Source organism: Marmota flaviventris, chromosome 12 (genome assembly GCF_047511675.1).
Source record: "Marmota flaviventris isolate mMarFla1 chromosome 12, mMarFla1.hap1, whole genome shotgun sequence".
In the NCBI taxonomy this organism is placed as follows: domain Eukaryota; kingdom Metazoa; phylum Chordata; class Mammalia; order Rodentia; family Sciuridae; genus Marmota; species Marmota flaviventris.
This window is the reverse complement of record NC_092509.1, coordinates 466561-492670: the sequence shown is the minus strand read 5'-3', so window position 1 is coordinate 492670 and position 26110 is coordinate 466561. Positions and strand designations below refer to the sequence as shown.

Below are 26110 nucleotides of genomic sequence, written 5' to 3'. Positions count from 1 at the left end.
TCTCTATTGAAGTGCCTATTATTAAGGATTGTCATTTTCCTCATTAAGAACCTATAGAGTAAAATGGTATTAAGTAATTTGAGTGAATAAAGAATTGAAAGCAGCAGAAGCATGTGGACATTCTTTATTTGTCCCCTTGACTGCATATGTCACAAATTTGCCCCCCTGGTGATAGGTTGTTATTATTTTTAAAGTATCAAATTAAGGAATTCTTATCACTAAAGATTATTTTTATCTTCAATTCTAAATTTTGAGTTAATTTTTGGCATTATCTCTGTCCTTTTACTGTTATTGTTACCACTTTTTACTGGTAATGAGGCCTTGCTTCCCCCATGCTGAAATATAACACCAGAGAAGCACACCAAGGCATGTTTAGAGTGGAGAATTGAAGCATTATTAAAGGACAGCAGAAAACACTTCTCCCTGGAGAAAGAAGAGGACTCAATGAAGTGACACCTCCTTTCTCCACAGAAAAGCCCTCTTCACCATGGCTTATTTGGGGACTGTCAGCCAAAGAGTCTCTGCAAAAAAGTTCAATGTAGATAAACCCTATTTTTGTGTCACCCTGTTTACTTGGCCACTGGCCGAGAAGATACCAGCACTCCAGGTGCTGGACACCCCCTTACTAGTTTTTCACAAAAGTATCCAGTAGAGTACTTTGAATAAATTTGCAAACAAGGCATCTGGCCATTGAGCTGAGCTTCACAGAGATGTCTGCATTTTTAAGATAAGTTACAAATGGGCTCCATGGTAACAGCTGGTAGGGGAGGGAAGAAAGGGGAGAAGAAGCTCTCCCCTTCTCAAGTGTTGTCCTTGAAGGGTTAATTTGCCCAGAACAGTGAAAGAAAAAGCTGCTTTTATGTGAACTTCTGCAGACTGTGAACTTCTGAGCCCCTTCCCTTACATGCTGGGTATAAAACTCTGAAACTCCCTGAACTCGGGGTTCAGGGGATTGATTGATTACAACAAAAACTGTGCCCTCTGAACCTGGTTGCAGCCAAATAAAACTGTTTCCTGCTATCTTCAGTGCCTTGCCTCGTTTTTCCCTACAACAAACTGGGGCACAGTGCTGGAGGGAGTTCTGTCACGTGTGGTGAGTCAGGGTCTGCAGGAGAAAACACCAACTGGGCTGTTACCACATACATCTTTCCCATTTCAGGGTAGCAACCTGATTCTGAGCATTGCCTCGAAACCTCTTCCCACAACAAAATGCCTATACATATAAGAGTCTACAGGCTGCACCATGTCAGTCACATGTCATTTTGAAGCCAATGGCAGATCCACATATCCCCACCACAGATGTTTTATCACACACTTGCACTCCACTGCTCCAGGCCCAGTTCCCAGCGGGGTCCAACTCACTGGCATCTCTGTTCTACACCATTTTCATGAACTCCAGTCAAAAAAGGCACTCTCTGGCTCAGTCATGATGAGCAACAGGAGATCCTAAGGTTCTCCAGTGCTTCCTGGTAATGGGAATTTCAAAAATTTCATGGTGTCATGTAGCCATCATTCAGGGATGAAGTAGGTGGCACTGTGGGTTTTGATTCATTCAGGAACCAGTAAGTGGTGAGGAATCTCCTTTCAATGAAAGCTCTGAAGAAGTCACAAAGGCAAGGCTTCCCAAAAAGCAGCCAAAAGTTCACATGAAGCCAGGCCCATTGGGATCTAAAATGTGAGGTCCATGTGTGTTTTGGCTCTCAACTATGGCTGACAAGGCTTTCACAAAAAATCATATGATTCCCAGTTCTGTGGAGAAAGCCACCCTGGGCCTAAATCTCAGTTTCCAAGGGCACCTCTCATGCTTGGCCTTCCCAAATCCCAACACAATTCATGGCAATACTTCTCTGAGGTCAGTTCCAGAACTCAGTCTCTAATGGGAATCACACCAGACATCAAGCTGAGGTTGGCCCACTCATCTCTTCCAACCACCACAAAAATGATCACAATTCCAACAAAAAACACTCCCAAAAGTCCCTCATCTTCTTCCATATAAACACTCATCATAACATTCTGGCTGGAGGTTTCCATATGGGAAGCAGTCCTCGATGGTGTCCAAAGTAAGCTCCCATGCCCTCATTTGCCTAAAGCCATGGTGGGCTAGACACCCTTCTTGAGAACCATAATAGATAAAATGAGCCTGCAGTTAATACTGCTCTGCTTCTCAAATTAGATGCCTACTGACTGCTGGGGGTAGATTCTTTATGTGTACTGGAGTCATAGAATAAACCAACCACCTCTGTGCTAGCTACTGCAGGGCTTGGAACAAACCGTTTGACCCAAAGGATTCCTATTCTCACTTCAAGGAGGTCAGGAGTCTTACAAGAGGAAGGCAAGAGACTTCTTCCAAAATTACTGCTTTTATTTTGTCATTTTAGTTTTGCATGGACACATGGCATCTTTATTTAGTTTCATGAGGTGCTGAGAATCTAAGCCACAGCCTCACACATGACCAAGAGGCTGATTAAGACATATCCCCTTACAGAACACTTTACCTAAAAGCCACAGATGAGGCCTCTTCATTTCCGATTGAAACTGTTTTCTTGAGGATTCATAAAGGGGTGGCCTGAGACAAAGACCTTCCTGACATTCAGGGGAACAGATCAATAGGTAAGAAAAAAGCCTGGGGACAGACTTTTCCACAAGATGAACACTATGGCACTGATAGCTCCTGATCATGCTACTTGGGTTGCTATGTAGTCAAGCAGGGTTTCTCCACTGAGAGCCTTACCAGTCACAATGATTTCTGAGTTTTCTGAGATGCTTGGAATTCCATTCAGCAATCCAGTGAATGGCTATGTCACAGAGCTTGGAGGTGATACATATCTTGGACACAAACCACAAGCCCCTTCTGAAGAGTGGCCAAAATTCAGAAAGAATACAGAAACTTAGGAACATAGTAGGTGTTGCTTATCTGCAAGGCAAACAGCAATCCATTCATATATTCACCAGGAGGAGTTCTGGGAAGCTTTCATTTAGACAGGCACATCCACTGATGCATTTTTTTTACTGTCTACTACCACACACACAGTGGGATACATTGACATAGAAACACTCACCTTTAACAAAAGGACTCACTAGTAAATTCACTGTTTACTATTGAATACCAAACAAACTGTATTTCCTCTGTATTCTCAGAACATGAGACAAAACCAGAAATTCAAACACACACCCACAAAGACACACATACACCACTCTGGAGTTAGTCTGCATCTATCCAAAGTGTCCTCTGACTAGTGGGAGACAGTATGTTCCCCAAGAGTGGCCTGTCCTGTGTTAGCTCTGGTCTTCTTGGCCAACTCTGTGAAGTTGTCAGGAGCCAGCAATGAGCCAGTACCTTCCTTCTTAGGAAAGGCCCCTCTTCAGAGCTTTCCTGGTATTTGGCCATCCCCACATCAGTAGGTGCCAAGAAAGAATGACTCTGTCCTTGGTAAATCCAAACAAGTGAGCCCACAGGGATGGGACTGGCTCTGGGTGCCTCGCTACATGGATCCCAAGTAGAGAGTTCTATCACCAAGGAAGTGAGGTGAGGTCACTTCCTTCAAGGAAATAAATGAGGTCACTGCCTTGACAACCACTTTGTTTTAACAGTGGTTTTCAAGAGTCCCATGAGATGGAGGCTGCCCCATCCTCCTGTGACATTTTCACAAGTTATAAAAGTATATATACCATTAGCACCTGGGATCAGCTATTCCCACAGGCCTGGTTTGGTCCATATTGCCTTCATTGAGAAGAGAAAGGCTGATTCAGGCACATCCCTTCATCCTGACTGGGTTAATTGCCATGGAAGATGACTTTACACCTCTCAGGTCCTACATAGCTGCCTACATCCTCTCCAGGGATCATTTTTACATCTACCTTTGAGGTTCTCAACAGGTGTAGGATCTTGTACATACCTGTATTGCAAGATCAACTCTGTACTTGCTCTTACATGAAATTAGATTGAGGAAGCAGAGTATGTTTAGGGTTAATATCATGTTCAATTTGGGTTAGGAGTCATTCTGCTGGATGAGAATACTGGTATTGAGAAACTGAGATTTTTATCAGAATGTATAGGTGAAATGTAAGTACAAAAATAGAAAACTAGGTAAGATCTGAAGCACAGAAAGGCATTGGGCCCTTGATTTGGATACATAGTTTTGAATTCACTTCTGCACAGATATATCATATAAATCAATATACAATGGCATAGGATCTGGTAGTTTGGATTATTGAATATAGAAGAGAACATCCATTGAAATAGGGATAGTAGTGTTAGCATTGCAGTGTAGGTTTAGGATGAAGAGTGAGTTTAGCATTTGGAAAAAAATTTCTTTTGCAATAGGGTTTCTGTTAGAGAATGAATGTAAATATCAGCACACAGGAAGAGTCAGCCACAAGAATGGACTTGGGAAACTGTAGGAAAATAGATATCAATATAGACGTTAGGCGATCGGGAAAAGTATAAAGTGAGTGATAGGATTAGGGATATATTCAACAGGGGGGAGGTTGAATATATAATCTTAGGAAGAAACAAATATATAGTCACCATTAGGATTGAAATTTGAAAGCATTAGACAACATAGATATGGATGTTTTTAGTAATCCATGCTGTCATTAAAATTAAATCATTAAATCATTAAAATTCTTTGGTAGAATCATAAGACTGGATTCCCCCTATAGTACATATTCTTCATCTCATTTTTGAATTTCCCTGTGAAATGTTCCAGTGTCCATTCATTGTATTCAAGATAAAACTCAAAGAATTTATCTTGTTCTGAAAAGGTTTTCTGAGCATATTCCTTGACATGAACTGAATCATCCATTACCACTAGTGGACACCAGTGCTGAATTAGATAAGCTGGCTTCACAGGCTCTGACCTGGAGCACCCAGGCCTTAGACAATTTTGTTTGACAGCTGGGCTGGTTTCATCCTTTTTCTTCTATGTCTGCCTCTCAAAATTGACTCTTCATTTGTGACCAAATTCAAAATCCATCTTCTTGAATTGGCTTTGTAAAACTACAGAGGCAAAAGGAGCTTCCCCCTTTCTTCCCTCCTGCTAGCAGATTGCTAGAAACTCTGCTCAACAAATACATCCATTCAAGCCCCAAGTGCTTTGGGGATTTTACCTCTTAAGGCACAGGATGATTGTTGGCTCCTATTAAATGTTCACAAACTATTTGTTGAATGACAGGTTAATATGTTTGAAATTATGTTCTCTTTCCCCAAACTGACACTGCTGACAGGTCCCATCTTCTCACGTAATCACAAAACAGGTCCCCATCAGGGCATAAAGCCTGAAGTCTTTCCTCCCCTACACTGTTGTCATAATGATCTCTCTGAAACAGAAATCTGGATGTGCCATGCCATTTTAAAAATTGCCATCATCCCTCCCTCATTTAAAGGCTGAATTCCATAGGCTTCATGTGACTTCTAAGGTCTCATGATTTTCTCTTTTTTTCTGCAGCCAATTATCTGCAACTTGGAATTATGTGCTTCCCATCAACATCAGGGAGTTGCTTCTTACACAAGTGCCCCAAAGTCCTGCATCATTCAAAAGTTTCATTATTTAATAAAATTTCTTCCCTGTGAATAAATCTAAACTGTATAGATGTCATGGCATTCTGGAACAGTAGATTCACCTTGGAGGAACACATTTCACTCCACATGCCTCTGCCCAGAAGCTCTGTTATTAGTTCATAGCAGACATTTTCTTAAATCTACAGAAGAACATGTGATAGTGGATTGGTGAATTTCTTCCTTTTATTTTATTACATTCAAATCCTGTTTCAAAGTTTGAGATTTGGAAACATTACCCCAGACATTTGCCTGAGCCCTAGTAGCACTATTTAATAAAGATTTTAGTTATGTTTTTATAGTGTACAGGAAATTTGTAGAGTCGTGATTATGATTCATATGCCCCACCAAAATTCATGTTGAAATTTAATACCCATTGTGGGTTATTAAAAAGATAGAAATTTAATCCTTGTATGGGATTCGGGAGGTAATTAAGATTAAATGAGGTAATAGGAGTAGAATTGTAACAAATGGGACTCTGCTTTTAACAAAAAAGAGGCAGAGAAACCTGAAATGGTACATTCTGCCTCATCCTGTGATGCCCTACACCACTTTTAGAATCTACAAAAAGGCTCCAACAAAACGAATAACTTTTCCATTTGATTCCCAAAACCATGAGCTGGGAAAAAAAAAAAAAAAAAACTTTACTCTTTTTATAAATTACTTTGTCTGTGGTATTCAGTAATAGCAACAGAAAATGGACTAAGATAATTATGCACACTAAAATTATAGAAAAAAAAATCAACAAATGCATTCACAGAAGTTTGAAGATAAACTTTGAAAAAGGAAAGGAGAAATTTCTCTGAATCAGCTAAAGTGGTAACATGAAATTGTAGAAACTGTTAACAAGGTTAAAGTTAATAATCTTTTACATTTAGGAAATTTTTCACCTTTCAGTTTCTATACATAAAGTAATAATTTATTAATACCTCTTAAACTTTGTTACTTTAAGTCTGCATGTCTGGATTTATAGAAAATAAAATGGCATTGTGTTTATATTTTCCTAGTACTTCTTGCCGTGACGTTGTTCCCTACTGCCTGGGGTTCATCTCAAACATCCCACTATGCCACATGTCATCCACATTTCCTGATTCCTCTGTCACTCAGCAGGTTTTCTCCTCCATGCTGGGTCCGTTATTTGTTCTTGTGTAATGTGTCCCCATGCATAGCTTTGCCATTAGATTCACACCCACCCTACAGTGAGGATCATTTACTCCTTCTTGCTCTCTCCATGGTGAATGCAGTGTGTGGACATATGGATTCAGATAACACTGTTCCATAATGGAGGTCGCATGATACAAGTGTGTTAGTCAGATTTTCCTAACTGTGGAAAACCCTGAAATAGCGTTGCTTGCTGGCTTGGGGCCACTGGGGTGTGTGGGGCGCAGAGCCTCAGAGCCAATGAGGGCAGAGGGCGAGATGCGCTGGAGGCCATGGCGGGTCCAGGCGGGGAGGTGGGCGTGGTGAGGAGTGTCAGTGGCTGCCACCATGTCCAAGGTATGTGTGCTCCGGAGGGCCGGTGGTGGCAGGAGAGAATGAGAAGTGCTCCCTCAGCAAGGGGTGTTCTGGAGTGGCCGGCGGTCGCGCCCTCCTCGCCCTCTTTGGCACGTTTGGTGGGCAGCTTCCAAGCTGTGTCCTCAAGATGCTGTCCATGCTCTGGCACCTTTGCTCCCAGGGCAAAGCCCGGACCACAGCGGCCTTCACAGCTGCTTCCAGCCAGGGCCCACAACTCGCCCGCCAGCCCGCCTGCACCAGGAGCCAGTGCCCGGAGTGAGGGGGCCGCAACCACACAACGCCTGATCTGAACGCTGTGCTGCAACGCCTCAGCAGCACCGAGCTCTTCCCAACCACCTGGGCTAGGCCAGTACCGGGCGGTGCAGACTGAGCCCTACCGGACGTGCGCAAAGGGGCCATGGCGAGGTCACGGAGCAGCTGGCGCACCGGGTACACCCCTAGACTACACCCCGCAGCACAGCCGTGATGTCAATAGTACTAGGTCAGGGCTGGGGATGTGGCTCAAGTGGTACCGCGCTCGCCTGGCATGCGTGCGGCCTGGGTTCGATCCTCAGCACCACATACAAACAAAGATGTTTGTCCGCCGAAAACTAAAAAAAAAAATAAATATTAAAAAGTTCTCTCTCTCTCTTTAAAAAAAAAAAGAGTACTAGGTCAAAGAACGCACTGCAGGATTGGGAAATCCGAGCATGATGCCCAGGAGTCTCTGCTGTGGCTTTTGTACCTAGTTCATGAAGAACTTTATCCTTCTGTAAATCAGAGTGGCCATCCTCCTCTGAAGCCTCCATCAGAGACTGATGTCATACCCTAGGGACCATCTTTTCCTGAGTGTAGCACTTTTGTACAAGAACTTTTTCAAGCCCAGTGCAGATCTTCTTTGACATGTACTCATTGTCAGAAACAGAGCAACACTTTAGATCTTTTCCTCTGCATTTCTTTGCCAATTTCTCTAACCCACATAAGACCTCTCCATTTCACTGTAGTGTATCAAGGGAAATGTCCTCATTACATGAGGATTGCTGTGGCTGTGCCTCTGTTTGGGACTGTTGCCAGACTTCAGGAAGCAATATCTATGAAAACAAAGATCCCCACTGATCAGATTGTGTTGACAATCTATGATGGATTCCACCTTTCCTTTTGTGTTACAGATGACATGGAGACAGGCCATGAAAGTGAAGGCATTTTTGCTTTGAGACTCCAGAAATATTTTGACCTGAAGGAATTCTCAAATAGGAATTCACTTAAACAACAATCTCAACCACTTGAAGTTTGGCTTGGATCATCAGACTGTCTTCCTGCACATAAACAGCAGCAAAGCAGGGGAAATTGGACCTGCCCACCACCAGAGCAGGCAGTGACAAGATTGTCCTGCTGGTGTGTAACTGAGCCTGCATTGGGCAGCACAGGAAGACTGTCTTTTATGCTGCATTTAGAGAAGATGATAGCATGGGACCTTCTGCAGAAGAAAATTTTGGAGAAGATGAAGTATTTCCTGTTTGCACTCAAGTGTGTCCATTCAGTTTGCATGTGGTCAGTTTTGTGGGAATTACATACTTGCTGCCCCAGGAGGAACAGCCCCTGTGCCACCCAACAGTAGAAAGAGCATTAAAACCTTGTGGACCAGGTGTCACTGCTCATGTGAAGTTAGTGGTAGGATGGGACAAGGAGACAAAAATTTCTTATTTGTACACACTGAAGATGAGTATATCCCAGATGCAGAAAGTGTCTGCCTGCAGAGGGAGCGGCATCAAACCTCAAACCTGCACTTTATCCCAGTGTTTCCAACTGTAAGCCAAAGAGGAATGACTGGCCCCAGATGATGCCTGGTGTTGCCCACACTGCAAGCAGCTGCAGAAGGGGAGCATCACACGGAGCCTGTGCACTCTGCCTGATGTGCTATACACCTCAAGAGCTTTCGAAAGGAAGGAGACAGAAATGTGAAACTTCAGAACATGGTCAAGTTCCCCTTGACTGGCCTGGACATGACTCTTCATGTGGTCAAGAGAAGCCAGAGCAGCTGGAGTTTGCTATCCCATTGGTCCCCATGGAGGCAGCCCTATGGACTCAGGAGGGACCCTGAGGACAACATCTATGACCTGTATGCTGTGTGCAATCACCATGGCACCATGCAAGGGGGGCACTACCCAGCATACTGGAAGAACTCCATGGATGGCCTCTGATATTGACAGTGGCTTCAATGACAGTGATGTGCAGCAGCTCTTGGAGAACAAGGTGTGCACGCAGACAGCCTATATAATCTTCTACCAAAGCAGACAGCCATCCCATTATGGTTGGCTAACAGCTCAGTAGCCGGCTCCACAAGTTCTTCCCTGTGCAAGCACTGGGTGAGCCAGCTTCCAGGGAGCAAGCAAGCAGGTGTGACTTCAGCGGCCTCCTCCAGAGGCACCTCCCTGCCTCGCTCTTCAAGTCCATGGAAATGACCGGGGAAAGGAGTGAACATGATGGTGGCTTTTCAAGTGAGCCATTTTTGAGGAGTGTCCAGTGGCAAAGCTTATCCTCCAGATCATCTGTGACCAGCCCCTTGGCTGTTAATGAAAATTGTGTGACACCTTCTTGGTACCTGTCTGTGAAGCTGCAGATGTGCTCCAATTCTCCTTCCCACTTCTCAGGTTGAAGCCAGATTTAAAGATAGGTAGTTAGTGTAGTTAGGTAAATCGGGTCTAATATTGAGTAAAATTGAAAATGAAGGCCAAGTAGAGAATGGAGCCACAGAAAGCAGAGCAGCACTTGGGAAATTGAAATGTTAATGTTCCCAAGGCCCAGATCCCATCCCAAGGAAATGTTAATGAAGCAGCTCCAAGCAAACAGGGAGATGCTAATCCAAAAGTCCTTCCTGGCCAGATTACTCCTTTGGCCCACCTGCTCCCCACCCTTTGGGCCTTCCCACCTACAATCCATCACTGAAAGGTAATAGAACAAAGGACAGGAATGCTGACAGAAATGCGGGAAAGCTGAATGAAGACCTTAGTTATAAAAGAGGGAAGACCTCCCCTCTTCCATGGATTCCACCTCTTGGGTCTCCTTCTTCCTCTGGGAGAAGTCTTTTCTGCTGTCCTTATTTAAGCTTCTACTTTCCACTCTAAACTTGCCTCAGCGTGCTTCTCTGGTGTTATACTTCAGCATTGGGGAAGCAAGGACTCATCACCAGTAAACAGCGGTAACAAGGGGACTCTCCAATTCATAGCTCTGCCTCCACCTTAGAGAAGATCCGGGAGGCAGTGGATGACAAGGTCTCCATCTCTTGCCTTGGCAGCTTGAGGAACCTTTCCAGCAGTTATCAGGAAACAAGTGATAGTCGCAGTTGACAAGAGCACAAGGCTGTGAGCTGAGTCCACCTGGCTGTCAAGGAGGGCGTGTTTAGAGATGAGTCAGATACCCAAAAATTGAACTCCAGTGTTCAATTTTAGATACACAGAGCAAAAACTTAGCCCAAGGGGATCACTTACCACCTGTCTCCAATGCATTTGATAACAATAACCAGATTGCTTACATGGATCATAGTGATCTCATGGACTGCTCTCCAGTCAAAGAAGTGAAACCCCCAGGCCACCCAGGCTTACTCAAAAATAGAACCAGAGAGCACAACCAAGAGGTCTCCCAGCTCCAAAGGCATTTCTGAGCCAGGTCAAAGCTTGCAAAGGGGAGAGCATCTTTGGCAAGCCAAGAATCATCTCTTTCAAGTACATCCCCTTTTTCTCCTGTTCCTTCCAAAGTTTCTCTAAAGCCTTCTTGCTCTTGAAGCAAAGCAGGTTCTTCCAGGGCCCATGGAAGGCATTCATGCCCTGCTTCTACCCAGCCTAAAAAGAAGTTATCCCCCCAGTCCCATGATTCCTCATCATCTCCCTCACCACAGAAGCAGAAGTCAGCTTCTGCCCTCGATTACACTGTCTCCTCTACATCTGCCAAAAAAGCCTCATGCTCTGCCAGCAGGGGCCCCTTCCCTTCTGGGAAGAACAGGACTTCAGAGTGAACCGTGAGTAGGGAGGGCTCCAGACAAAGCCTGGGTTCCCACAGAGCCAGTGTCACCTCCATCTCCAAACCCAGCTCCTCTTGGGTGAGCCAGGCCAGAGCCGGGGAGGGCAGAGGTGAAGGCAAACATGTACAGAGCTCCTCTGTGGCCACCCTGCACCCTGCCCCCCCAGCCCAAGTGTGCAGTCTGGTCTGAATAGGGACAGCAAGTCTGAGGATAGGGGGCTGTCCTCCTTCAAGTCAGCCTTGAGATACAGGAGACTAGGCGGTCGATGGACCTTGGCAAGACAACCTTGCTGTCTAAAAAGACACGTGGGAGCCCTGTCAAGTCGGACAGTAAGAGTGCCAGGGATGACAATGCTGAAAAAGGCCACCAGCCTCCGGGCCCCCAGCAGCCAAATGCACATGCAGTTGGAAAGGAGCAGCTTGTCTCCAAGGACCCTGCCCCCACTGAACATTCTCTGCTCTCTGCTCACAAGGCCATGTCTTCCCAGCTATATTCCGGACTTTCCCATCTCCCAGCAGCAAGCAGCCTGATGAGGAAGCCTCCAAAAAGTTTCCTTCTAGCACGCAGACCTCTGCATGGACTTCTCAGAAACCTCAAGGTCGTTTCTGCAGCCTAAGTGTTCTGTCTGTAAAGATGTTTATTTATTTAGCAGCCCTCCTCTCCCACCAAAGCCCTCTATGCATTTGTTTTGTTACTTTTTGGTTATGTGCCTGATTGCGTGTGCATGCATGTGTGAGTGCGTGAGTGTATGTTTGTATACAAGAAGAAGTAAGTTGTAAATTGTTAAAAGAGTCACCTTATCCTGCCATTGAACCAAGTAACAGCCATAGACAAAACATTGATACCAGGCTAACTGGAGTCATTATAGACAATGCCTGGACAGTCCCTTTACCAATTGTATATATTTCTTTCTAAAGAACTCTAATGGCTCTCACTGGACACTAGGGTCTTGAAACCTGTGAACCAGTTAAGCTATCATTAGTGTTTGGAAGGGTGGATTATTTGACTTGGGTTTCATCTGAGCAGCATTTGTCCACACTGTGGATTGTCGAGTAGCACCAGGAGCACTAAAAACTGGGACAATAACATATTAAACAAACCGAGGGAAAAACTGTTGCTTTCAGCACTTGCACTCCGTTTACCAGTCTTTGTAAAGGGAAATATTTTATCACTAATGTTTCTCAGGTATTTACACTCAGCTAGTCCAGGATGGATGTGTATCAGTAAATGGATTAAAGAGAAAAAAACCTGAAATAAATCAATTTAGAGGAGAAAATTTTCAATGTGGTTCATGGTTTCAAAGTTGACAGACCATGGTCAGTTGGTGCTGTGGCTTTTGGGTCTATGATGAATCACAGAACGTCATGATATGGAAGACATCAGGAAGCAAAGCTGTTCATGGCAGCTGGGGAAGCAGAGAGAGGAAGAGGAGCCGTCAGGCTCCTAATATTTCCTTTAAGGGCTTGCTCCAAATAACCTGACTTTCTCCCACTAGGCCCCACCTCCTAAAGGTTCCACCATATCCCAATAGCACCACTGGCTGGAGACCTGTGGACATTCAAGATCCAAAATATAGCAACGGGTATTTTGTACTTAAATATTTGCTAACTCTAGAGGTGGAGATCATGGAGAAGAGGAACTGGTACCCTAGGTCTATAACGAAAAGCTTTGTACATAACTATGCCCAATGTATGTCAAAAAAGTGCAATTTGCCTTATGCAAAAAAGACCTCTTCATTTATGTCATACTTCTTTTAACTCCCAGGTTACATATCTTTGGGCTAACGTATTCAACCAGAAGAAAGTGGATTTTTTTTATGCTAGATTAGTTAAGAACTGATATAATTAGAATGTAAAGATATTTTTATTTGGGGTTCAGTTGTTTCAAGTTAGATGGCTTGCCCAGGAAAACAATGCAGGAGATTTTGTCCTCCACTTCACCCCAATTGTATGGAAAAAAATATTATTTTTTAAATTAAAAGTTGAACCCACAGGCAATCTACAGCAGGTATTGAAAAGTCATTATGAGACACCAAATTGCAGTTGTTTTTTTGTGGTTTTTTGTATCATTGATTACTGTGGAATTTGATTTGAATGTTTGAAATATAAAAACAATATTTAAAAATAAACATAAAATATTCTTTTGTATTTTAAGGTAATTTGAAGGCTCATAGCCTGAGGTCATAATACACAGTATAATTACCTCATATTTTTTAGCAGAATATATGGAGGATGAACCAGAAGATTTCTGAAATTGTGTATTTTTGTGGCTGGAAAGTCTTGATAGGTACATCATTGTTATTAATGGAAAAGACTGACTAAAAACAGCAATGTTCTGTAAGTTGTATGTAAGTGAACAAATCCTTTATTAACCAAAAATGCCCTGTGAAACCAGGGATGGCTGAAATACATTATACCGAGACTCTGGAAATCTCAGTTCTATTTTTTACCTTTAACTAGTAACTTTCTCTAGCTCAATAAATCTCTCTCTATTTTTTTTCTTGCTTTTCAAACCAGAGGAGCAATACTTCTTTTTTTTTTAACTTTCTGGATTGTTCTTCAATTTGACTGAAATAAAACATGCAGAAATCTTTCGGAATGTATTGCAAAGCATACAAATGGAAGTGAATAATCTTTGATAACTTTGACACTCTATTTCTTTCAAATGCTGTTCTAGCTCAAAGCGGGTAATTTATCTTTCTTCAATTAACTTTGGTTATATGTCCATTATCTCCCTACCATTCAGAAGCCACACTTCATCCATTATTGGTCTCTTGTTTAAGTCTTTAAAAGTTTTTATTTGTATATTGTTGTGTGTTGATCCAATTGATTTTTATTCTCATTTAGTGTAGTTTCATGTATAATTAAACTGTTATAAATGTGTCCATATTGGAGAGTGTACAATGTCCCCAGACCTTGTTCTTAGCCATATATTATTGTAAACTCAGTTCTTCATGAATTATATGTAATATTAATAAAATTGTGAATGATATTCAATATGATTTTTGTATGGATTCCATGTATAAGAATCCCTATTGTAGCTGGTAAGACAACATTTAATCATAAGAAACTTAATCTTTACATACAACCTTATCAGTTTACCTCTTATTAATTGGTCCACAGAAAATAAGACTATGAAACATAGCTCACTAATTATTTTGTCATAAGTATAAGACCTCACTCAACCTTGACTCCACATCCATTTCTCAGATTCCTGCCCTGAAATAACACTACCTATAAAATAACAGTGATGTCAGAAATTTACTAATGTACATGAAAACACTGATCATTGATCTCATTCAGAGAAAAATGAAATGTCTCCAATGAGGCTGATGTCTAGAAGGCTATTATGCACACACAAGAAAGATAAAGCTCTTCTCTCATGCAAGAGCTAACTTTAAGTTTGTGGAAATTCAGTCTATTCAAATCACTAGGAAATGTTAAAATGTTAAAAAATTAAAATGTTAAAATTTGTAATTCAAGATATGAAAATCTGGGGCTTATTTTCTTTATCTATGTCTTTCTTATAACTCATAATTTCACCATGAATACATACAGAAAAAAAATATAATGATCTGGCTTATGCAAATTATATTCCACTTTAAGTTTTATTAAAATGTGTAAAAGAATTAAGAGATGCTACAGTATTATTTACTCAGTAGTATGTTTTACTGTTACATAAAACATTTAGTCAAGTGGAACAATGTGATGTCTGTTATTTAACAACAGGATGAAATACATGAGTGTTAACATATAAACAAATATTCAGTTATAAGGACATATTGAATACATAACGTAAATATAGGTAAAAACAATGCACTATAAATTGGGAATGATGGTCCATGCTTGTAATCCAAGCAAATTGAGAAACTGAGGAGTTTCAGAACTTTAAATTCAGCCTCAGCAACTTAGTGTGGTTTCAAGCAACTTAGCAAGACAGTCTCAAAATTTGAAAAAGTGGGGAGAGGGCTTAAGAATGTGGCTCAGTGTTTAAAAATCCCCAAATATAAACTGAAATACAAAAAAAATACAGTTTAAAATGTTACAATTCAGTGTTAAACATCAAAAAAAAATAGATTTCATATAATTCTTTTCTCCAGTATTCAAAAATGAAAATCATAATTTTTTGATTTAGAAAACAAAAATTATATGCTTTCAAAGATGAGATTTCTGCACTATGCATATATGATATTTATGACTGATATTTCTACCAAATAACTTGATAATGCTTAAAAAATTTAAGCAAAAGTTAAAGACAACTACTTATTTTCTATATTTAAATGAGTAATGTCTTTTACTGACCCTCATATACATCAAGGTGTAATGTAAAATAATGACTTTACTATACTCTCACATTTGTCAAAGTGTTTATTATAAATGTTTCACTTTTATATAAGGCATACATTTTGGACAAAATCTGTTCAATGTTCACTACTGGTATGAGTTTTCAGATGTTCAATGAATTCAAAATTTGAATAAGTTTTCAAAATATTATTTAACTTTTTAGGGTTTCTGGGCACAATGAATTCTCCAAAAATCAGTAGTTTTTAATAATCATATGGTTATGAAATATTTTTTTCCATTTGTATTTTCTCTAACCAGTATGTATCCACAGGTGCTGAGTATTGGTGAATAAATTTTGGAGGCATTGTCACATTGTCAATTTTCACATTTCAAAACTTTGTCTCTTCTATGGTTATTGTGGTGAGGATTAAATGTTGACTCTTTCTTAGAGGAATGGTTTGATGGTATCATTTGTAAATCTTCTCTCCAGTGTGTTTTCTCTGATGTCTAGTAATGTATGATATATAATTGAAAATATTTCTACATTCTCTACATTTATGTCTTCTTTCCAGAATAAATAGCTTAGTGGTGAAAAAGAATTGATTTCTTATTAAAAGCTTTGCTACATTGTTTTCATTAGTAGGGGTTCTTTTCTGTATAAATTCTGTTGTTAATGAGGTTTAGTTTTTCTTTAAAAGTATTATCACTTTATTTATATTTCACATTCACCAGGGTGTCTTCTGCTGTGCTGAATAAAGTTTTATTTTTTATTAAATGTTTTGCCACTTATTCACATTTGTAGGGCTATTCTCCAGTGTGAGTTGTGATGTGGTGAATAAGGCCTGATTTATGGCTAAAAGCTTTGCCACATTCCTTATATTTATAGGGCTTTTCTCCAGTGTGAATTCTGTTGTGGCAAATAAGGGTTGATAATTGAGTAAAAACTTAGTCACATACTTTGCATTTGTGAGGCTTCACTACAGTGTGATTCTGCTGTGCAAATAAGGTGTGACTTTCGAATGAAAGCTTTGAAACATTCTTTACAATTGTAGGGATTCTCTCCAGTGTGAGTTCTTCTGTGGCAAATAAGATCTATTTTTTTGACTGAAAGCTATTCCACATTCTTTACATTTGTAGGGCTTCTCCCCAGCGTGAGTTCTCTGTGGCAAATAAGGTGATTTTCAACTGAAAGCTTTGCCATCTTCTTTATATTTGTAGGCCTACTCTCCGGTGTGAGTTCTCCTGTTGCAAATAAGGTGTGAATTTCTACTGAAAGCTTTGCCACATTCTTTGCATTTGTAGGGCTTCTCTCCAGTGTGAGTTCTGCTGTGGCAAATAAGGTATGATTTTCGACTGAAAGCTTTGTCACATTCTTTGCATTTGTAGGGCTTCTCCCCAGTGTGAGTTCTTCTGTGGCGATTAAGATGTGATTTTTTACTGAAAGCTTTGTCACATTCTTTGCATTTGTAGGGCTTCTCTCCAGTGTGAGTTCTTCTGTGTTGAATAAGGTATGATTTTTGACTGAAAGCTTTGCCACATTCTTTACATTTGTAGGGTTTCTCTCCAGTGTGGGTTCTCCTGTGGTAAATAAGGTCTGTTTTTTGACTGAAAGCTTTGCCACATTCTTTACATTTGTAGGGCTTCTCTCCAGTGTGAATTCTCCTGTGGCAAATAAGGTATGATTTTCGACCAAAAGTTTTGTCACATTCTTTGCATTTGTAGGGCTTCTCCCCAGTGTGCATTCTGCTGTGGTGAATAAGGTTTGATTTTCGACTGAAAGTTTTGTCACATTCTTTGCATTTGTAGGGCTTCTCCCCAGTGTGCATACTGCTGTGGTGAATAAGGTGTGATTTTTGACTGAAAGCTTTGCCACATTCTTTACATTTGTAGGGCTTCTCTCCAGTGTGAGTTCTGCTGTGGCAAATAAGGTGTGATTTTTCACTGAAAGCTTTGCCACATTCTTTACATTTGTAGGGTTTCTCTCCAGTGTGAGTTCTGCTGTGGTGAATAAGGTGTGATTTTTGACTGAAAGCTTTGACACATTCTTTACATTTGTAGGGCTTCTCTCCAGTGTGAGTTCTACTGTGGCAAATAAGGTGTGATTTTTTAATGAAAGCTTTGACACATTCTTTACATTTGTAGGGTTTCTCTCCAGTGTGAGTTCTGCTGTGGTAAATAATGTCTGTTTTTTGACTGAAAGCTTTGCCACATTCTTTACATTGGTAGGGCTTCTCTCCAGTGTGGGTTCTTCGGTGGTAAGTAAGACCTATTTTTTTACAAAAATCTTTGTCACATTGTTTATATTTGTAGGGCTTCTCTCCAGTATAAATTCTCTGGTGATGAACAAGCTCTGAATTTTTATATGATTTCTGGTGTTCACTCTCACTTGTAGTTTTCCATATTTTCTTTTGATGTAAATAGTCAAGATTACAACTTCTATATTTTACACTTATCACTTTATGAAATATATGTTTTATAACCTTTTCTGGTGAATATTCTTGGGTGTCTTGAGAAGCCATGACTGAAATAAACAAAAATTTTAAAAAAACAATACCTACTAGAGTGGGATAAATATACTTTGCATACATAATGTGAAATTAAGGTAAAATAAGTACATCAGGAGTGTAGCAGATTAGTATGTTCAAAGTCATCATGAATTAAAAAATATATCAGTTCAATAAAAATGTACAAACACAATTAACTTGAGAATATTACCCAAATTCTTTTAGAGACCACAGTATCCAAGAGGAGTACATCATTAAGAAGAGTAATATAACAAAGAGAAGTAAAGTATGCTATTTTTATCATCCACAGCCTTTTGTCCTCCATAAGATAGCATTACATATTTAGGAAATATCTAGCAGCTATCTTCACTCTCAGTAGAATAAGAGAAATGTAAAATGTATACAAACATTTGTGGCTTTTTCAAAGAGTGTCCAAAACCTGGTTTTTGTCTACCATGACATAGAAATGTGAAAATAACTAGTAAATTTTGAGTGATAATACCACAAATAGTCAATAAGGGTAAAGAGGCTATGGACTCTTAAAACCAAATATGAACAAATTTTACTAAGAAATATACACATACATGTCTATAAAATTTTCCATAAAAACATTTTAAAAGACTATAAAAATGTTGCATAGTCTATGCCATAATACTTGGCTGAAGTCAACACTTGACAATCAAGTGTAATAAATTGATTTTCATATTTGTAAATTCATGTGATATGACAATTTCTTTCATTGACAAATACAACTTTGTTTATTTACTAAATATATCATGGTATTTTATACTATATATAAAAGATAATATGACTAAACAGAATGAATTAACACAATCATTATTTCATATAATTATCAGTTTTGTTCTTACAAGGTATTGTATTCCTTCAACTAGTATTTATGAAGAACATAATACACTCACCATTTGATAAAACAAAACTCTTGACCCTCTTTATGATCAATAAAACAAAACTATGGAAACTTTGACTATAATATCAACCCTACACAAAACACAGTATCTGGTGAGCACAATTTTACTCACTAAATTACTGACTTCTACATGTGAATCAAGTGCTCCTGCAACTTAATCTCTGCCTGCCACATTTGACTTAATGCAAAGTCCTACATGTATTTCTTAAAACACTTTATGAGACAAAATATTTTCATTACTAACTAATAATAGTATATAAGTACAATATTTTTACTCATTTGATCATTGATGGGTACATACATTGAGTGCCTACTTTTAATACTGAGAACAATGTTTGCACTAAACACAAAAGCAGAGGTATCTCTTCAATTTTCTGATTTAATTGTTCATAGATACATATTTAGTACTGGCATTTCTGGATCTTTACATCATCAAACTTTTAATTTTTCATGTGTGGTGCTTGAAAAAATTCTATATCACTGAACTATAAGCCTTTTTAAAATTGTTTGAGTCATGCTGTTTCTAAATTTCTGTGACTTCCCTCAAACATGAAGTACTTTTGCATGGCCTCCCAATTAGCAAATATTACAAGGATTCAGCACTGTTCTTGTGTATTTTTATTTTTTTTAAAGTTTTTATACATTTTTTTCCCAAAATTTACTATATAATCTACTGTTGGCTCCTTTAATGAACAAATAAAAAACAGTACAGCAAATATAAACAAAGATTAGAATGGCTTAATCCAAGTAACAAAAGAAGAAGAAAAAAAACATTAAGAACTGAACATTAGGGTACTGACCATTATGAATTACTCAAAGAACACTAAATAACTATTTAAAGAAAGTTTAGAGAGTAAAATTGAGACCAAATAGTAATATAATTGGGCACAAATTGTGTATGTTTATAATTTTTAAGAATAAATGACATGGGGATTCCTAGTGTGCAAAGCTGAAATGTTACCAATATGGGAGAGGCTTATCAAGCAGGACCAATGTTAAGACAAGTCTAAGCAACTTGTGAAATACTGGAAAAATTCAAAACTTATAGGATATATAAAGGGAATATATATATATATATATATATATATATATATATATATATATATATATATATATATGTGTGTGTGTGTGTGTGTGTGTGTGTGTGTGAAAAGAATCCAAGCATACCACAATAAAAAACAATGATCCAGAAATTAAATCATTAATCAAAATAGAAAATAATAAGAAATATAGAAAACAACTTACAAAATAGAAGTATAATGAGCTATTCACTTCAAAATATTTATGATTATTAAAGCATTGTTGCAAGTCACAATACAAAAGAAAAAAATTGACTAACAGAATTGAATCTAAAAACAACAACAAAAACAAAAAAACAAAACAAAACAAAACAAAACTGCCAATTCAGTTCCAGCAGAGAGCATGGAAAGAAACCAAACGTAATCTGCTCCTAGAAGCCTTATTTGTTTAAAGATGGATAATGCCCCTGCCTTTACATCTCATCCTTTTGCACAATTTTTAGTCAATGAGATATAGTTTTAAATAATGAAATTTCTCATAATCCTTTTGGAGGAGCTATGGTTGAATGAGCAAATTGTATCCTAATACTTGCCTTTTAAAACAGAGACAAACAAAGATCTAGCCTCTCTCATATTAATATGTATTAAATATTGTTTTATTTACAGTTAAGGTGCTCAATATACAACATAAAGTTAATAATCAAAATTGGTCATGTGCATTCAATGGACATTTTATTCTCAAACAGCCATTACAAAAAAAAAAAAAAATGTAATATATAAGATTCCACCTGACCAGCATGACAAGATCCTATGCCTTTGATCATGTGGGGAAAAGCATGAACTGCTATACTTATGCCAACATGTCCTGTTTGACTCTAGCTTGATGTATAAAATATAGGAATGTTGAATGTACATCAGAGACTTCACAAGCTGATTCAAAAGTTTCATTTAACCCTGGAAGATAAGAGTCCCTTCAAAGAAGAGAATAATCATTCTCCTCAGATGAGGAGCAACATTAAAAGATGAACACAAGACACTATAATTCCACTTACTTGGAGGGATATAAAACCATTAACAGCCTTAGCTCAAAAGGTGTTGGCTCAAATAGGTTAGAATGTACTCCGGATAACTTAGTTACTGCTTTGATTGCTAAACTCACGCAAAACTCTGTAAATGTTTTGGTCTCAATAACAATGTTACTCATTTTTTGTACATAAGCTGTGGGAAATTCAGTACTGTCAGATCCTGGACTTCTACAACCCATTAAAATATCTTGACTCACTTGAATGAAATTGTTACTTGCAAAAATTTCTCACGGAATTCATTCTTTTCTTAGCAGAATAACTGTGTCCTTACCATCCACATAGTATTTAATAGGTCACCATCCTATGCAATTTATTTATAAAAGATCTATACTTCTTGATAAAAACTGTGATAATTCAGTAAACCTTCACACTAAGGCAGAATTTGATGCTTTGACATTCTCCTTAGAGGGTTTTCCTGGACTAGGTCTACGGGCTTACAAAACTATTATGAAACTCACCTATCCTATCATAAAAAGTATTAGCCATGCCTCCATGGCCATTAATATGCTTAATAAAGAATAAAAACAACATTGTCAAGCCATACTTGACATTCATGCTGCAATTGATTGTCTGGTATTGCTACATCATAATGGATATCAGAAGTTTAATAACATGTGTTCCTTCAATTTAAGTGATAATAGTAATTTTATTTCAAAAGAGTTAGATTACCTTAAAGATATCATTAATAAGGTCCAACATGATGATTGATGTTTAGCCTTGTTAGATTGGATAATTTCATGTTTAATCAATTTGATCTGGGTCAAAAAATATTCATAGGTGGATGTTTACTGATGTTGGCACTTGCTGTTTTCAATGGCTGCCTTATTTTTTGCCCCCACGAGCATTAAGAAGATAAGTAATATTATTTATTCAAAAGGCCTTAAAAAAGGAGGGGAGGCTGTAGGTATTCTGACTTTGGAAATAGGCAGGAAAGGGTAGGGGTGATGATAACTGGAACCCTGAGTTCCACAATAGTAATGCCTGGCAGTTTCTCCTTGAAGCTATTAAGACAACTCTACAGGTGCACTATCTAGTTTCTGTGGTAATGTCCTTAGGGAGAAGGGGCTCTATGTTTGTAGTAACTGTACCTTATCTTCATTAGCTAGCACTTGGGGTTAAAATAACACTAGGTTATAATGTAGTCATGGTAACAGAAGCTATGTAATTTTGGGGTATACTATGTGCAGCCATGAAGAGGAGTGGCAAGTTTTTTTCTTTGTTCCTTTTCACTGTGAGTGTGTCTCTCTCTTCTGTTTGCTTCTTTACAGGTTTCCTCACAAGATTTGTAACAGATCATGATGGCCCTCAGCACAAAAGGTAAGTTTTGGTGGTTAATCTGAATAAACTGGGACATCACTAAAGAAGAAAACAGAGGACTACAAAAAATTTGAAAATGTAATAAATGTAGGGCAGTATGTGTTCAATGATTACAATCAAAAGAAATAAAGCTAAGCATCTGAAAATTTTTTCTGCTGAATAACTACTCTGCCAACATTTTTTAGTTTGGTTTTCTCCATTTGAACGTCTCAGCTGTGTCCCCTGTTATGTGTAGACTACAATAGTTACATCACTAAATTATGCTAAGTACTACTTATCTAAAGTGGAGAATGTACAACACACCAAGAAAGAGAGAGATTAAAGAGTAAAATAATATAAAGAGTACAATATCTGTACTAAAAATGTCCTTTTTATTTGAAACACAAATCTGAAACTCATAGAGAAGTTCCCAGAAGATACAACAGAAGTAAATTAAATAATAATTATTAATTAAAAATTTTAAAGGGAAATTAAACTTACCAAGGAAGGCAAAGTTTCTATAGTTCTCTAACATCACATCTTTATATAAGTTTTTCTGAGCAGGCTGAAGGCATCCCCACTCTTCTTCAGTAAAATCAATGGCTATATCCCTGAATTTTAACAGGTCCTGAAATAAGAAAACATAAATAAATAACACATTGACCACATGAACATTTGCACAGTCTGTAAGGTAATTGAAGTTAAAATGAGAGTTAATATACTATCATGTAGGTGGTGTTTTGGAACACAATGATACTATTATCTACTTCTGCAGATAAACTGATTTAAGTTCAAAAAAGTATATATACTCTGCATTTATGAAACACAATATAAAACTCAGGCATTACCACAAAATATATATTTTGTAATTTTTTATATTATAATCTATATTACACACATTGTTCAGATGAGAAAATAATGGTAATTAAGAAAGGGAATGATCAAATTTTAATGCACAACCACTAATCAGAGATTTAATAAAGTGTAGAATCTCATTTCTTATTTCTCTGATGGATCTGGCTATTCTGAATATGTATTGAAATCTCTAGTAATTCCAATACCAATGACATAAGAGAAATTTTGAAACATAACAAGGTAGACAGACCACTTAATGGAAATATTTAACAATGAATTTAATTTCAAACATTTTATGGTATTTAGTATGTTATTAATATAAAAAATAGCAAAAACAATCCTGTTTGGATTTTCCTTTTTATAATTTTAACAATTTATAACATACAAAATAATAAATACATATATATAAAAACTTTGATTGATGTATATATTGTATGATGTTTATAATAAAATATACATGTAGCTTTACAAACAAATATAATTTTTTTTTTATTTTAATGGTTCTTTCTAGTTCTACCTGATAGTAAAATCAATTTTTATGGCATTATGCAAGCATGGGATACATCTTATACTAATTAAAATCCTGTTCTTTTTGGTGGCTATCATGGTAGGCTGAGTATATGTTAGAGGATAGAAATATTAAAGACATATATGTCTTTAATATTTCTATCCCTTTCCCTTTTGTTTATTTATTTATTGTTTACCATTGTGCAATCTACTGATCTTTTTTTCTTACCCTTCCCCACTTTATGAGCTTTAGATTTCACATATCAGCAAAAACTTTCAACCTTTGGTTTTAAAGAAATGGTTTGTTTTACTTAGCATAAAATCTCCAGATTCATCCATTTACTGACAAATGTCATAAAAGCATTCTTCTTTATGACTGATTCATAGTTTATTGTGTACATAAGCAACAATTTTTTATCCTGTCATCACTGAATGGACCCATTCATCATTGAATGGTTGTATTTATAGCTTAGCTATTGTGAATTGTGCTGCTATAATCATTAATGTGGCTGTGTCAATGTGAGTATGCTGATTTTATATTATTTGGGTATACACTGCAAAGTCGAAAAACTGGGTAAAATTGTGGTTCCATTTCATTAACAATATCTATACAGGATATTATATTTTACTTAGACCTCCATAGAGCTGGAAAAAAAATGGAATTCATCTAAACCTGAGGTTGAAATAAAACATACAGAAAAAAACTTAGTAAGCCATAAAATGACTAGAATTTATTATCAAATCATCCATTCCAATGAAAAGTAAATTTTATAAACTAAAAGTAAAGAAAATCTTAAGCAAATGAGCAAAATTAGAAGCTATTAAAGATGAACATAGCACAGAGAGAGTTACCAATATCAATGTTGGTGCTTTTAAAAAGCAAATGAGCCCGGTCTAGTGATGGACAACTTTAGTTCCAGTGACTGAGGAGGATAAAAAAAAGGATCATAAATTCTAAGACAATATTATATACAATATATATAGTATTGAACAACTTAGTGAGCATTTAGCAACTAAGCAAGACTCTGTCTCTAAATAAAATATAAAAAAAAGGACTGAGGATGTGGCTTCATGGTTAAGCACCCCTGAGTTCAATCTTCAGTACAAAAAAAAAAAAAAAAAGCAGATACAACTTAAAAAGCACAAGCAAATTTGAAAATTCAACAAAGAAAAATTATCTCAAATATACAGTATATAATTTCAAATATATGCATATATAATAAATTCTCACTTGATGGAAATACACTCAGGAAAATTTATCCTAAGAATCTTTTGCAATTTTCCAATTCTCTGAGTGTAATGACAAGAATCTAGATGATATAGACAAGTACATGGCTAAAACTTTTGATATATCCACTGTTGTACATAAAGTCTACTGCTGACCGAACTACCATGATGCCACATGATTGATGTTATGAATTTAAATCAATCAGGGTAAACCTCATAATAAAATAAATGGTGGAACTTCAGAAAACAACAACAAAACTCTTAATAAGTCTCTTGTTACTTAGGCAGTTATACATAATGAAGATTACTGTGCATAGAAGAGAAAAAATGGCATTCATTTCAAAGAAAGATGCTAGGATATTGGGAAAACAGTGTGATAATAAAATGCTATTTTATCCCTTAACTCAGAAATTATAACAACATATTTTGACACATTAAATGCTGAATATAAGTTATTAATAAATAATACTGAAATATGTAAGAAAGTACAAAGCTCAGGGTTTCATACAAAAGATAGGGTGCATATGGTGGTGCACACCTGAAATATCTTCTATTCTGGAGGCTAAGACATGAAATTGAAAACTTATGGCCAACTGAAGAAATTGAGCAAACCCCATCTGGAAATAAAATTTAAAATAGAACTGAGAATATGCTCAGCAATAGGACACTTTGGTTGAATCCCTAATATCACAAAAGAAAAAAAATAGTTTATTTGTTTTCAAAATTATACAATATAACAGTTTTAAACTTATGAATTACAAAATATTAATACAAAAAAAATCTATTCATCAAATTATTACGTTAAAGGTGCAAAAGTGACAAGGTAAAAAAAAATAATTTCCTCACATATAATCGAATGCTTATAAGAAGAAAAAATAAAACATATTGCAAAAGAAAAACAGAATAAATTCTTGAAGAGCCACTTTAAAAGGGATGTATCTAAGTGTTAAATAATGATAAAAACTCAAAATCATATCATATAGATGAATTAAATAGTATTGATGAAAATGTGGAATAAATACATTCACAAAAGAGGAAAATAATAATTTAAACTTTTATTATCCATTTGTAGAAACTATTTTGTAATGAAATGTATATGATACACTCACACAAGAAACAGAGACTAAAATTAAACCAACTGTAAATGAGAATACAGCCATATTCCTCCAGAGTTGGAACCAAGGTGCATGGTTAAAGAGAAAGAAATAATTATTAAATTTTATAAAAAGTAAATTCTAGGAGCTAGAATTTTTTTGATGTATTATATCCAGTTTGACAAATACTATAAAATACAATGTATGTTTTTTGCCGATGTCACATGAATATTGCATTTCATG

At 37.4% G+C, this 26110-nt stretch overlaps 1 pseudogene; it reads left to right on the top strand.

The window, feature by feature from the left end:
• The first annotated feature begins 6990 nt into the window (after positions 1 to 6990).
• Positions 6991 to 26110, top strand: part of LOC139707864 (ubiquitin carboxyl-terminal hydrolase 31-like) — an 82482-nt pseudogene continuing 63362 nt past the window's right edge.